The following is a 13013-nucleotide window of genomic DNA, read 5'->3' on the forward strand; positions in this document are numbered from 1 at the left end:
TTGTCTCCGTCCGGCTCTGGGCTTCCATGAACCGGCAATGCACAGGATTCCGCTCCGTTGGTTGTTAGGCACTTTGGACGCTGCAGGGAGTGCCGTATGATCTCGTATGCTGCCGATTGGCTCCCTCACCTATTTGTATCATTTAGACTTTTGCTGCCTTGCCGGTTATCCGGTAGTGATCAGTCTCCTGTGGTTTCCAGTCGAGTACCTGTTTTCCAGTCTGCCTTGTTCCTCGCCTGCCATTTGTACCACCGAGGCGGTACGGTCATCATAACATCTGTTGTTTGCCGCTTGTGTCATCCTGGCGGCACAGCGTTCACTCTCAATCCTGAGTGCGCAAACCAGCGTCTGGCGGCTTGTGTCAACCCGGTGGCACAGGTCGCACTACTGCGTTCTCAGTGCACAATTCAGTGCACCAGCGTTTGTGTCAACTTGGCAACACAGGCCGCATCTCTGCGTCCTCTGTACGCAACCCAACGCACCGGTGCTTGTGTCAACTTGGTGACATAGGCCGCATCTCTGAGTCATCTGTGCGCAACCCAGCGCACCAACGCTTGTGTCAACTCGGCGACATAGGCTGCATCTCTGAATCGTCTGTGCACAACCCATTGCACCAACGCTTGAGTCAACTCAACCAGCCAAGACCTACCAGTCCTCAAGGCTGCTTCACAGCCCAAAGGCTGCATCCTGCTCATGGCTCATGAGCCGATATCTGCCAAGACCTACCAGCCCTCAAGGCTGCTTCCCAGCCCAACGGCTGCATCTTGCTCACAGCCCACAAGCCGCTACCAGCCAAGACATACCAGCTCTCAAGGCTGCGACACAGCTCAAAAGCTGCATCTTGCTTACAGTTTATTGGCCTCTACCAGCCAAGTTATTCCAACCCTCAAGGCTGTAGCAGGAATATATTCATTCTCACCCTCTCAGGTATTACTAATCTCCAGTCTTCAAGGGGTACCCCCAGGCTGTCTCCCTGCACTATCCTCCATTCTACATACATCAGAGTCGATTCCCTCTTGGAGTCGTTACATGCATGTAGCTACATCACACACAGGGCCTGATTCAGAGTTGGGAATAAAGGGCCTGATTCAGCATGGATCGCAATTGCATAATCGCACTCAATGCAGCTGCGAAAATATGCTAATGTATGCCACGGCTCAGCCAGCATAGAGACACCCTCTACTGCTTTCTCACATCTGTAATACATTGCGTATACATCGGTACCATCGAAGCACATCGGCCCCTCACGCACACTTACAGCAGGTCTAACCTGTCTCAGAAATTGCAAGTCACATCGCACGCAGTGAGTACTCAAGCTGAGTAGGCAATCGCAATGGCTAATTTATGCATGCCAATGCAACAGCATTCAACTGGACAGGCACACCCGCGTTTCTCCAACCACTTCCCGTCACCACCCGCCAAATGATCATTGCCTGTCACTCACTTTGCAATGGATTCCTGTCTGTGTGCGTAATCGCAGTGCGATCACAGCACACGTGCAGTGCGGTGCATATGCATGTGCAGTACACAACCATCAGGCCCAGAGTATGAAGAGCAAGTAACTGTGCATCTTGGTCAAAATAATGTTACACTGCAGGTGGGGCAGATGTAAAATGTGCAGAGAGATTTAGATTTGGGAGGAGTGTGTCCAAACTGACATTCTTATTGCAGTGTAAAAATAAAGCAGTCCAGCATTTGTGGGCTACATGCAAAATAAGCCAGTATTTATCCCACATAGCTATAGGGCCCAGACCAGCCCGGGGCTCAACCCTCCCCCTATGCCATGCCATGGTGCCATGCCTCGGTCCATGTCCCCCTTCCTCCTCCTCACTCCCCCCATGCTCCCTTCTCACTCCCCTCTGCTTGACTTACCTGCTCCGTGGTCGTGGCCTCCTGGTCGGCTTCGCTTCCAGCTCTCCTCATTGACATGGCTGCCTCCTTCCAGCATCAGTCAGTGAGGAGAGATGGAGCTGACAGGGAGAGGAGGCGTGCATGCCATGCGCAGCACGACCATGGAGCAGGTAAGACAAGGAGAGAGGAGTGAGGAGTGAGGAGGGTGTGGGGTAAGGGGGGGTGCGGAAGGGGGCAGGGACCTAGGGGGGCCTGTGAAAATTTAGCTATGGGGCCCCCCTAGGTCTAGTTATGCCCCTGCCCACATGCAAAAACAAAGTATGTATTTGCACCCCTTGCATTGCAACAGTTTCTCCAGGTACTTGCTCTGTCTTACCGGGTATTTGCATACAGTACCTCCAAAATTTTGGGACTTTATGCGAGCACTGACAGTTAAGCGAACAAAAAGGGGGAGTGACGTTTGACCGTAAGTCACACTATCATTTTTGTAATGATGGGGGCATGCCCAGCACTCCGGTAGTTGCTGGACTGCCACTAGCCTCCTCCCAGCACTAAATGGACACCATGGCTATGACTCACGCATGGTCCCGATTTATAATAATTGTTGATAGGTATGCATAGCAGTACATGGACATGGTTTATAAACATTGCTGCATCAGAAGTCATAATACCCAAATGTGCAGAACCCAAGGGATAAGTGCCAATGAAGGCAGTCAGGAGGAGATGATGGTATGAGTTAGGGGAAGGAAAGAACATGAGGGAATAGGGCACTGCTCATGAGAGTTTACAGTCTAATGGGTAAAATTATTTGACACTGACTATAGAGTCTATTCATCATGTTAATTTTCAGGGTCCGAACGGACCCCGATAATTAACATACTAACTTGCCAAAATCAGCTGTCTCTGCGAGCGGCTTCACTGCTCCTTTTGGAGCACTGAATCTTTTCAGGTCACGCATGAGCACAAGAGCTACGACGTCTGGTGGAAGGAGCCAGGCAGAGGCGGAGTTATCCAAAAAGATACATCTTCGCAACCTGGGACTCCCGCAGTAAAGCTCCGAAAATATTGTATTTTCGTAGCTTGGTGACTTTTAGTGTATGGGGACAGTAGGCCATTCCGCGAGAGAAAGGTAAGCAGGAGATATCTGAGATATCTCCTGCATTACCTTTATGATGAATGAACCGGATACTTAATTTCTACAAAAGCAGGTGAAAATTAATTTTTTCACCTGATTTTGTAGAAATTAAGTGATGATGAATAGGCCCGCATGGGGCCTATTCATCATCACTTATTTTTCACAAAAGCATGTGAAAATTAACATTTTCACAAACTTTTGTAACAAAATAAGTGTCAGGGCCATTCATCAAGTTCCGAAAAAGCATTTTTTTTGGAACTTGATGGTGTTAGTGAACGCCACTTTCAGATGGCGTTCAGCCCGCTATAACCTTCACAGACTGCTGTTTACACGGCATCCTGTGAAGATTTACAATGCAGCCACAGCAGAGGGATCTATTCAGATCCCTCCCTGCTGTGTCTGCCTGCAGAGCCCCAGACATGATGTGACCTGGACTCACTGACTGAGCCGGGGAGGGAAAATATGTGGCGGCTCTGGATCGGACTCCCGCGGGGTGGAGGTTTGGATCGCACACCCATGGGGGGAGGGGTGGGTCCGCATTGGACAGCCATTGGGGGAGGGCAGCATCTGCATCCGACACCTGTGGGGGGGTTGGCAACTCTACAAGGATGGGGGGGGGTGACAGACACCGGCAGGGTTAAGTTGGAGCCGGTCTCTCTTCCCAGTCTGTCTTCAAGCTGCGCATGCTTGGATTGGGCATATGTTATAATGCAAATCTTTTGATGAATCTGGCCAGACACTTGTGAGGAACTTTGTATTCTGCTTGCTCATAGCATCAGCTAGTGTTTCACATCTACTGTAAGTTCTTCAATTCTCCTTGATGAAAATACTTAAAGCATCATGAAGTCATAATGTCATATTCTTCTATTGGTTAACCCTGCTAAGTGTAAAGTAGGGTGTCAGTAAAATATAGTTCCTTGCTACATTTATATACAGCATCTAGGTAGTATTTCTGAAACATGAGGATGATGCCCAGAGTGACTTGAGAATTGCATTGAGTGGTTGGTGGTCTGCTTTCACTGTAACAGGGCTGCGTAAAGTAACCATGGAATTTCCTGCATACATTGCTTGCTGTTCTGATTGCTTTCCAGTGCTAAGATCCATCATGTTGTACAGATCATTGAGCCATTAAGTGGCAGCTTTGCTTATAAGTTATATTGAGAATTATTGTCATGATTCAAGAAGGTGTCTGGGCTAAGTGGTGTGGCAAAAGAAGACAACAATGGGCAGACTAGTGGCGGATTGCTATACAGTATATGGCTGGGATGTGGGGTTAGATAATTTGTGCTTTTTATGGATACCAATTATAATGGTAATTATTTCTCAATGCACTACATGGCTGCCAATTTTTGGGGTGACCATTTATACATTTATATAACTACCATAGATGCAAGGGGTGCAGCTGCTATGGGGCCAGAGCTGAGGGGGTCCTTCTTCCTTGTCAAAGTTATGTATGTTATATCCATTTTTCACCTTCGCCTTCAAAGACCTAGTTACACCCTTGACTCCGAGGTTTGCAAATGTGGGACTGTACTTTTTGCAAGATCTGGCTGGCATTTTTGGATAGATGCTCTATGCATTATATGGCTGGCAAGTTGGGGGTATCAAAAATACAAAGTATGGTTGGCAATTGGAGAAAATGCTCTCTGCAACATATAGCTGGCAATAATGGGGAATCCTCTACAACATATGGCAGCCCTTTAAAGGGGTTATTAAAGCATAGGGGTAGATTATGGTTAGGATGCGCTTCAGGTGTGGTAGTATTGGGGATGTATAAGTGTGTTTGGATGGGGGGGAGGGAAATTGGGGATGGTGCTGCACCGTAAAGTAGGTGTACTTGATCCTACTTGTGGATTAATGGGAGAAAAGATATGGGGTTACGTGCGCTCCCTGACCATACATACACAATCCAGGAGTGCATGTAACCCCCTATCTTTTCTCATGCTATTAAAGCATAGACTATCATAGTCATAGGCTACAAGGGATATAGTTGGCATCCCGATGGTCGGGATGCTGGTGCTCAGCATGTTGGTATCGGAATCTCGACGGGTCAGAATTTCGGCACCAGCATGACCGACCGCTGATATCCTGAAGTATTAGGATTAGGAGGAGGATTAGGTTTAGGGTTAGGCACTAGGGAAGAGGGTTAGGCTGCGGGAGGGGAGGATTAGGGGTAGAGTTAGGTGAAGGGTTAGACAACTTGCCTCCAGGGGTTATATTTACTAAAGTGTGGTATTTTAGAAGTGGAGATGTCGCCTATAGCAACCAATCATATTCTACTTATCATTTTTAGAGCGCTTCTAACATAAATGGTGTATAAACTCATAAAAATCCTTAAAGCATCAAACAATGCGTATATGTAAAACAGAAAAAGGACAAAAAAGCACATCTGTGTAGGATTGTTTAAAAAGTTCATATATATATATATATATATATTTTTTTTTTTTTTTTCATGCACAGAAAATCTTGTAGGAGATGAATCGTGCTTATTATAATTTTCTAAGGTATAGTGATGTACCACACTCACATATAGTCAGTATGGTAGAAATTTTAAAAAGGTATCTTTTTAAATCTTCTCAGACACAGTATAAACCTTCAACATATGGCAAAGAAGTGGTAAACGTACCATACTCACTTCCAATAGAGTGGGGTAAAGTATATAAAGGTATCTTTTCCAATAGATAGAACAAGCACCTAACTCACATGTAACAGGTGCAAATGGAGTGCATCAAGGTTTCTTTCATCCAAAGATACTCAAATGTATCCAATATCAGTCAGCTAGTGATTTTCAGTATTTAATGATTTAAATGCACAAATGACACACAGGATCAAAATATCAATAAAAACATAATAAAATATGTATGCACACTGGGCCTGATTCAGACCCGCTCGCAAGCATCCGCACGCTCACTCTGAGCGATGGTTGCACAACTGCGCATGCGTATGGTTCACAATGCGCATGCGCAAACCAGTCATTGCGGTCGGAAATCGTGCGCTCGTAAAACACAGAGGGGCTGCTATTTTGAGTGACAGAATGTGACGTTTTTGGGTGGTAACGGGGGAAGGTGCTTGAAAACGGGGAAGTGGTTGTGTGAATGCAGGCGTGCCCAACGGTCAAAAGGGCGTTTAATGGGAGTGCATAATTAGCAAAGGAGCGTCATCGATCACGTCACTTGGTTGTCTTTTAGCCTGAACTGCTTGCAGTGATTGCGGGATGTAATTCCTACCTCAAGCGCTGAGAGCAGTTCAGATGCCATTCAATGTTCCCAATTAATCTAATAAAAACAGGAAATGGCGTGATTTGTGAATGGAAAAGGGGCGTCTTGAAAAAATAACGAGCGCATTTAGCGGGAGCTCGCACAGACATAGAGGCGTCCTCACAACGCAAAGAGCGAGCGCTCAATTTAAATATCCGGCCCCTTTTTTAGAGCGAGCGGCCGCAAATAGCGTCCGGGTTTGAATCAGGCCCACAGTCCAGAGTGGGGAGAAAGATCACATTTTCCAGGTACAGATGTTGTCAAGGATATCATCTACATAAAGAGCTGTCCGGAACAGCCTCCAAAAAATATACCCAAGTACCTTACTGAAAGTGCGATATTTACTGTCCCCAATGTCCTCCTAATGGTGCAGCATACCTCTCACAACCAACGTGTTTCGATCTGTAATCTTTATCAAGGACCTTAAATCATTAAATACTGAAAATCAATTGTTGAAGGTTTATACTGTGTCTGAGAAGATTTAAAAAGATACCTTTTTAAGATTTCTACCATACTGACTATATGTGAGTGTGGTACGTCACTATACCTTAGAAAACTATAATAATCAAGATTCATCTCTTACAAGATTTCCTGTGCATGAAAAAAAATATATATATATGAACTTTTGAAACGATCCTACACAGATGTGCTTTTTTGTCCATTCTTCTGCTTTACATATACGCATTGTTTGAAGAGGAAACGTCTTAAGAAAGTGACAAGCCAAAAAGCATTTTTATGAGTTTATACACCATTTATGTTAGAAGTGCTCTAAGAACACTGTCTATATTTCAAATTGTATATGTGTCTAATTTTCTTGTGTTTGGAGAAGACAAGGTAAAGTTTTGGAGCTGCTATCATTAGATTTGTGCCTTATTTGTTCCAATAATTTTTTCCTTTTATTGTACTTAACATTGCACCTTCTAGAAGATAATAGCTAGCATCTCTAGTAATTAATAAATAATCTAACAAGTTCAGTAGTAGTAAAATGGGATGTTGGTCGCTGCTTTATAATCTTATCAAACAGATATCTTTAATTCAAAGTACAGTCAGGTCCATAAATATTGGGACATTGACAGAATTTTCAGATTTTGGCCTCTATTCACCACCACAATGGTTTTGAAATGAAACAAACAAGATGTGCTTACACATACAGTGCTTGCCTTCTTTTGAAAAAGCATTTCAGGGAGATAGTAAAAACAACACCTATGAGCACAACGGTAAAGTGGATGTGTACAGCTGCGCCTGAGAGGCGTGACAGAAAAATGACTTTCATCCAAATGTATACGAGCCCCAAAGCAGTTTGTAAGATCTACTTACTGATGAAAACACACTGATACTTAGCAGGGCTTTCTCATGTATTGCGTTTTACAAGGGGTTCCATATAAATGGAGAATAAGACAAACCTTATATGAAAATGCATGTAGCCATAGGCATCATTACACTGTACCTTGTAGCCAATGCAGGGAATTGTCACTGATTATACCATTTGAATGTATATATCTCTGATTTTTCCCAAATATATAACAGCTACATAATGAGGGTAAGGTGCAATCAGGGAGATTGCTGGACTCTTCAGGGAGTCAGGGAGATTGCTACTATGTCAGGGAGTCTCCCTGACAAAGAGGGAGAGTTGGCAAGTACTGTATGGATAAACAACTTATGTACCTTAACTGTGTGATAAATAACTCAAATTGCCCAACAGGCTGGAAAAAAAGTGTATATGAGTTATACAAGTAAAGCTAAAAAGGCTCTGCATTTTCCAACTATTTCATTTTTTTGGCATTGTTGCACAGAAACAGTCACAACATTTTGAGTATCACACATTTGTATTTAAACACTGTTATAACCCATGCCTGACCAGGGCACTTCATCCCAGAATCTAATACAAGTGTCTGAAATACTGTAAGTGGAATGGATGAAATGGGGAAATAATTAAAATCTAATGACTCCAACCAGAGTCATTGTGTTGATTACCAAATACCACCTAACAATTTTGGAGTTTAGAATCGGGATGGGAGGTGAGGCTATGGTACACTGGCAGTGTGTCCATGTCATTGTGGGTGTGGCAGCATCCATGTAGGGATGAGGCCATGCTCGTAATCAGCAGGATTTTTTTTTTATCAAAACCCTTAATTTGCAGAGGAATACCTCCCAACACCCCTACTCCCGCAACTTTCCTACAAATCGGGACAATTGTCCAGATTACAAGACAAGTGAAAAGTCCCCTTAAATCAGGACTTTCCTGAAAAAATCAGGACAAGAGGTATTATTCATCTACAATTCAGCCACAATTCATAAATAGCTTACTGTATTTATATGATGTGCAAAGAATAAATAACCAGTGGTTTTGTGAGAGGAGGACACAATGCTATTATTTTAGCATTATGAATAATATTTTTAGAATTATTATTTCTAATCATTTTTGCATATTTTTTTTCCCCAAATGGGAATGAGTGGCTGTATTTGTGTAGAATGGTGCCTGGCTGAACAGAATTAACATTTGTTAATTGGGGCATAAAATGAGTCATCATCTGTAATCCAAAATGGTCATTCTTAAAATGACAAATTTGCTGTATATCATAATTAACAGAACAGATTTATTACACTTCAAGTCCAGTTACCATGTAATGTTTTTATGCCATGGTTTAAAATAAAAAAAATACCACTGTCAAAGTAATCTAATGTGTTATTATTACCACCATGATTAATATAATAATAATAATAATAATAATAATAATAATAATAATAATAATAATAATAATATTATGAGATTGGAACAATTTGTATAAAAGGCATGCAATATATGAAACAACTAGAAGATATGAGTAGGGGATTTATTTTACTTAGAACATACCCCTATGTATAATCTGACACTGCTTAAACAGTACTATCATTGTTACTACTCTGTATTATTTATCAAAAATGTTAAAGTAACATCTAGTTTTGTTTCATAAGTTATTAAGGGCTGTAGCTGAGCTTCAATAGTCACCATTAGAGAGAGTTGTAGGAGGTTGGAGTGAATGTAAAAAGGGTGTAAAAGAAGGCATCTTTAAACTGTGGGCCTGATTCAGATCCACTCGCTAGGATGCGTTCGCCCATAGCTGGCTGATTTTCGCATTCTGCGCATGCATTGGAGTGCGCGTGTGCGATCCAGTGCGAGAGATCGGGAAGCGTTTGCTCGCTGTGCATAGACAGCCCAGCAGAGTGAGTGACAGGAGAAGCCATTTGTGGGTGGTGACAGTGGCTGCCCAGTAGAAACGGGGGAGTGGAGGTGCAAACACAGGCATGCCTGAGCATCTCAACAGCGTTTTAGAGGTGTGCATAATTAACAGGCAGAGTCATTGTACACGCCACCTGGCTTGTTTTTACACTGAAGTGCTCGCAGTGCTTCCGGTAGGGTATGGTCTGCCTTAAGCGCTGCAATCGCATCCGATGGTGCCCGATGTACCGATTTTGCATACATTTCCTGGAGATGACATGCGTAAGTGGGTGTCTTAAGACAGGCTGGTGGGCATCTGCATACACAAAGCGATGGCACGCAAAGTCATAGTGGGTGTGCTAATGCTTTGCAGTGCGATAGCCTACCTTGCTGGTGGTTGGCCGGATTTGCATACGCTGGGTGCGAGCGTATGCATCTATCGAGCGGGTCTGAATCAGGTCCAGGGTCTGTGAGGGTGAGAAACTAGTAAACAATCAGCAAAGTGTTGCTGTTTAGCCTCAGAAGGCAGAACCCATAACCTGATCTTGCAACATTAGATATTTCAATGGGAGGTTGTGTATGTTTGAGAGTTTGCTGGGTGTTCTGGACCCGTCAGCTGCCCCCTAAAAGTTGGAAAAATATTTTATTTTCTAATAAAAAAATAATTCTGATTCAATTTAGATATTTTAAGGGAATATTGTGAGTGTTTGAGAGGCAGTGTATATTACTGTACTTACTGGATGTTGTGTCCCCTACAGGGCTGTAGAGAGTAACGGCGGGCCCAGGTACAGAGGGAGCGTGGCCTAATCGCTGGAGGCCCCTTGAGCAAAAAAAAAGGACAGTTTTGCAGCGCCGCAGAGGCGCTGTAAGCCCCTCAGCCCGGCGCAAAGCCAGGGGGATGCGATCAGTGTGATCGCTCTCCCCCCCACAGGCAAAGGAGACTGCTGTGGCTGCTGCTCATCAGCCACGAGCAGTCTCCCACTGCAGCTCAGCACATGCTGTGTGCTGGGCTGCTGAGAGAGAGAGAAGGGAGGGGGGAGCGGCGCCGGACCTGGGCCCCTGCCGGGCCTCTCAGGAAGCCTGGGCCCGGGTAATCTGTGCCTGCTCCCCCCCCTCTTGGCACCCCTGGTCCCCTATCAGATACAACCCAAATTGAAAAAGCTGAAAAAATATATTTTTTTCTGGTTTAAAAAAAAATGATCTATATTTAAAGAAGGTCAAGGGGTAAGAAGGTGTAAGAAAGGGCACTCCAAATCTAAACAATGTTTGACGAGCTTTAAAAAAACATCTAATCTAACTATGAAGGGAAAAGTAGCTGTTGAAAAACATAAAATTGCCAACATGTCATACCATGGCATTTATTTGTGAGTAGTCGTCCTGCTACTGCTCTTTCATGCACAAGAATACTTATTACAAAAGTCAGGGCCAGACACAGTCAGATATCAGGAGGCCGCTCCAAGTTTAGGTAGGAGGGCCCTGATTCAGAGCGAGCGCTCTGGTCTGAGCGTCTGGCTCTGAATCAGGCCCAGAGGGCACATAAACCCATAGGCAGGGATGGTAGGGTTAATAAAGTTGTTGGGTGTGTTTTGTTCAATGATGGACAGTGGTAGAGTGGCAGGGAGTGGTGTATGTTTGTATTAAAGGGAGTGGTTAATAGGAGTGTGAGTAGGTCTGTAACATTATTCTGCCTCTTTGAATCTGATCTTGAGCTGAATGGTCGCAGGTTGTAGAGTTCTAGGGGTAAATTTATCAAAGGTCGATTTGATGGTCGATTTGAAGAGTAATTTAGCTCTTCTAAAACTGAATTTTGTAAAACCAGAGATTCTGCTAGATTTACTATAGTTCGATATGTTTTCCGATTTGCAAAACAAATTCAATTTAAGTCTGTTTTGAACAGTGATTTGCTGTTCGATTTGGCATGTTCATGTACAAATCGAACGGCAAATCACACTTCAAACCAAACTGCAAATCCCCGACAGCATAGAACTGCTTCATGCTTTCACTTTCAGCAAGAGCAGTTCGTTCTCACACAGATACATGCAGATATCAGTGAGATGCCTGCATGTATCGAACTGTAAAAAGTAAATAAAGAGTTAAAACTAAAAAAAATGAAGTGAGTTACCCCCCCAAAACAGAACCAGCCCCAGTTCTGGTTGACTAAGTACAGGGAAAAAATTGCGTAAGGTCTCCCTCTACTTAGTACAACCAGCACTGGGCTATGGGAACCAGGGCTGGTTCTGGAATTGCTGACCGACAGGCTGAGACAGATAAGCAAATGTGTAAGGTTACTGTAGAAGGCAATCAAGTAGTGGCTCTGTTAGATTCTGGCAGCGTGGTTACACTTATGAGAGCTGAACTGGTGAATCCCTTAAAGCGCAAGAGAAAAGCTGTTGGTGTGACCTGCATACATGGGGATACTCGGTATTATATTACTGCGGAAGTGAACGTAGAAATACAGCGTGGTTCTGCTATAGTCTCTGTGGGTTTGTGCATGGCTTGAAGTATGATATAATGTTGGGGAGAGACTTTGCTCACTTCTGGAAGTTGTGGGAAAGCCGATTTATTACCGACGTAAATAACCCCGACCCATTTGAGAAGGTTGCTGATGCAGTAGCAGGGGAAGTTTCTTCCAAGTCTGAGAAGTTCCCTTTTTCTAGCGTGACTGGTGAACCAGAGAATACTGAGGTGGGAAGTGTTGTTAAACCAGTTGATCATCTGTCTGATCTTGAGGACAAAAAAGAGATTTTTGCAGTGGAGCAGTTAAATGACCCTACTCTGGTAAAAGCCAGGGAAAATGTAAAAGTGATTGGTGGAAAATCCTTAGACCCTGATAGTCCGTTGGCATGTCCTCACATGGCAGTACGCCAGGATTTTTTATATGAGAGACATCCAAGGGGATTACCTGACATTGCCAAGGAGACATGGGAGGGGCAGTCCAGTCCCTATAAAACTGTCTTTAAGCCTAGGAAAAGAAAGCCAGAACAATTGTACCATGTAAATCCTATCAAACCTTGGAAGGATAGAGTAGCTCTGTCAGCCGTCCCGGCCCCTCTAGTAAACTTAGGGCCTTTGGTTCCTGAAGTGACAATAGCTAAAACCCTGTCAACCGTTCAACAGCAGGAAGTTAAGGTATTTCTTATCAGAAATAGGGTTTTGTTCTCAGATGTACCGAGCAAAACCACAGTCATTACACATGACATAATCACTGACCCAGGGGTTAAGATTAACCTAAAGCCCAATAGGTTACCAGAAACCCCAAAAGAATCAGTGTCTAAAGAAATTTTAAAAATGTTGGAACTGGGTGTAATTGAAAAATCACATAGTGAGTGGTCAAGTCCCATTGTGCTTATTCCAAAGCCTGGCGGGAGTGTACGCTTTGGCAACGATTTCTGAAAATTGAACAGTGTGTCAAAGTTCAATGCATACCCAATGCCAAGGGTGGATGAACTAATTGAAAGGCTAGGGACAGCCAGAAATGTAACATCTGTAGACTTAACCAAAGAGTATTGGCAAGTGCTGTTAACTGAGAGTGCCAAAGAAAAGACAGCTTTTTCGACACCAGAAGGGTTGT

Source organism: Taudactylus pleione, unplaced genomic scaffold, assembly GCF_031769625.1.
Source record: "Taudactylus pleione unplaced genomic scaffold, aTauple2 ptg000026l, whole genome shotgun sequence".
Classification (NCBI taxonomy): Eukaryota; Metazoa; Chordata; class Amphibia; order Anura; family Myobatrachidae; genus Taudactylus; species Taudactylus pleione.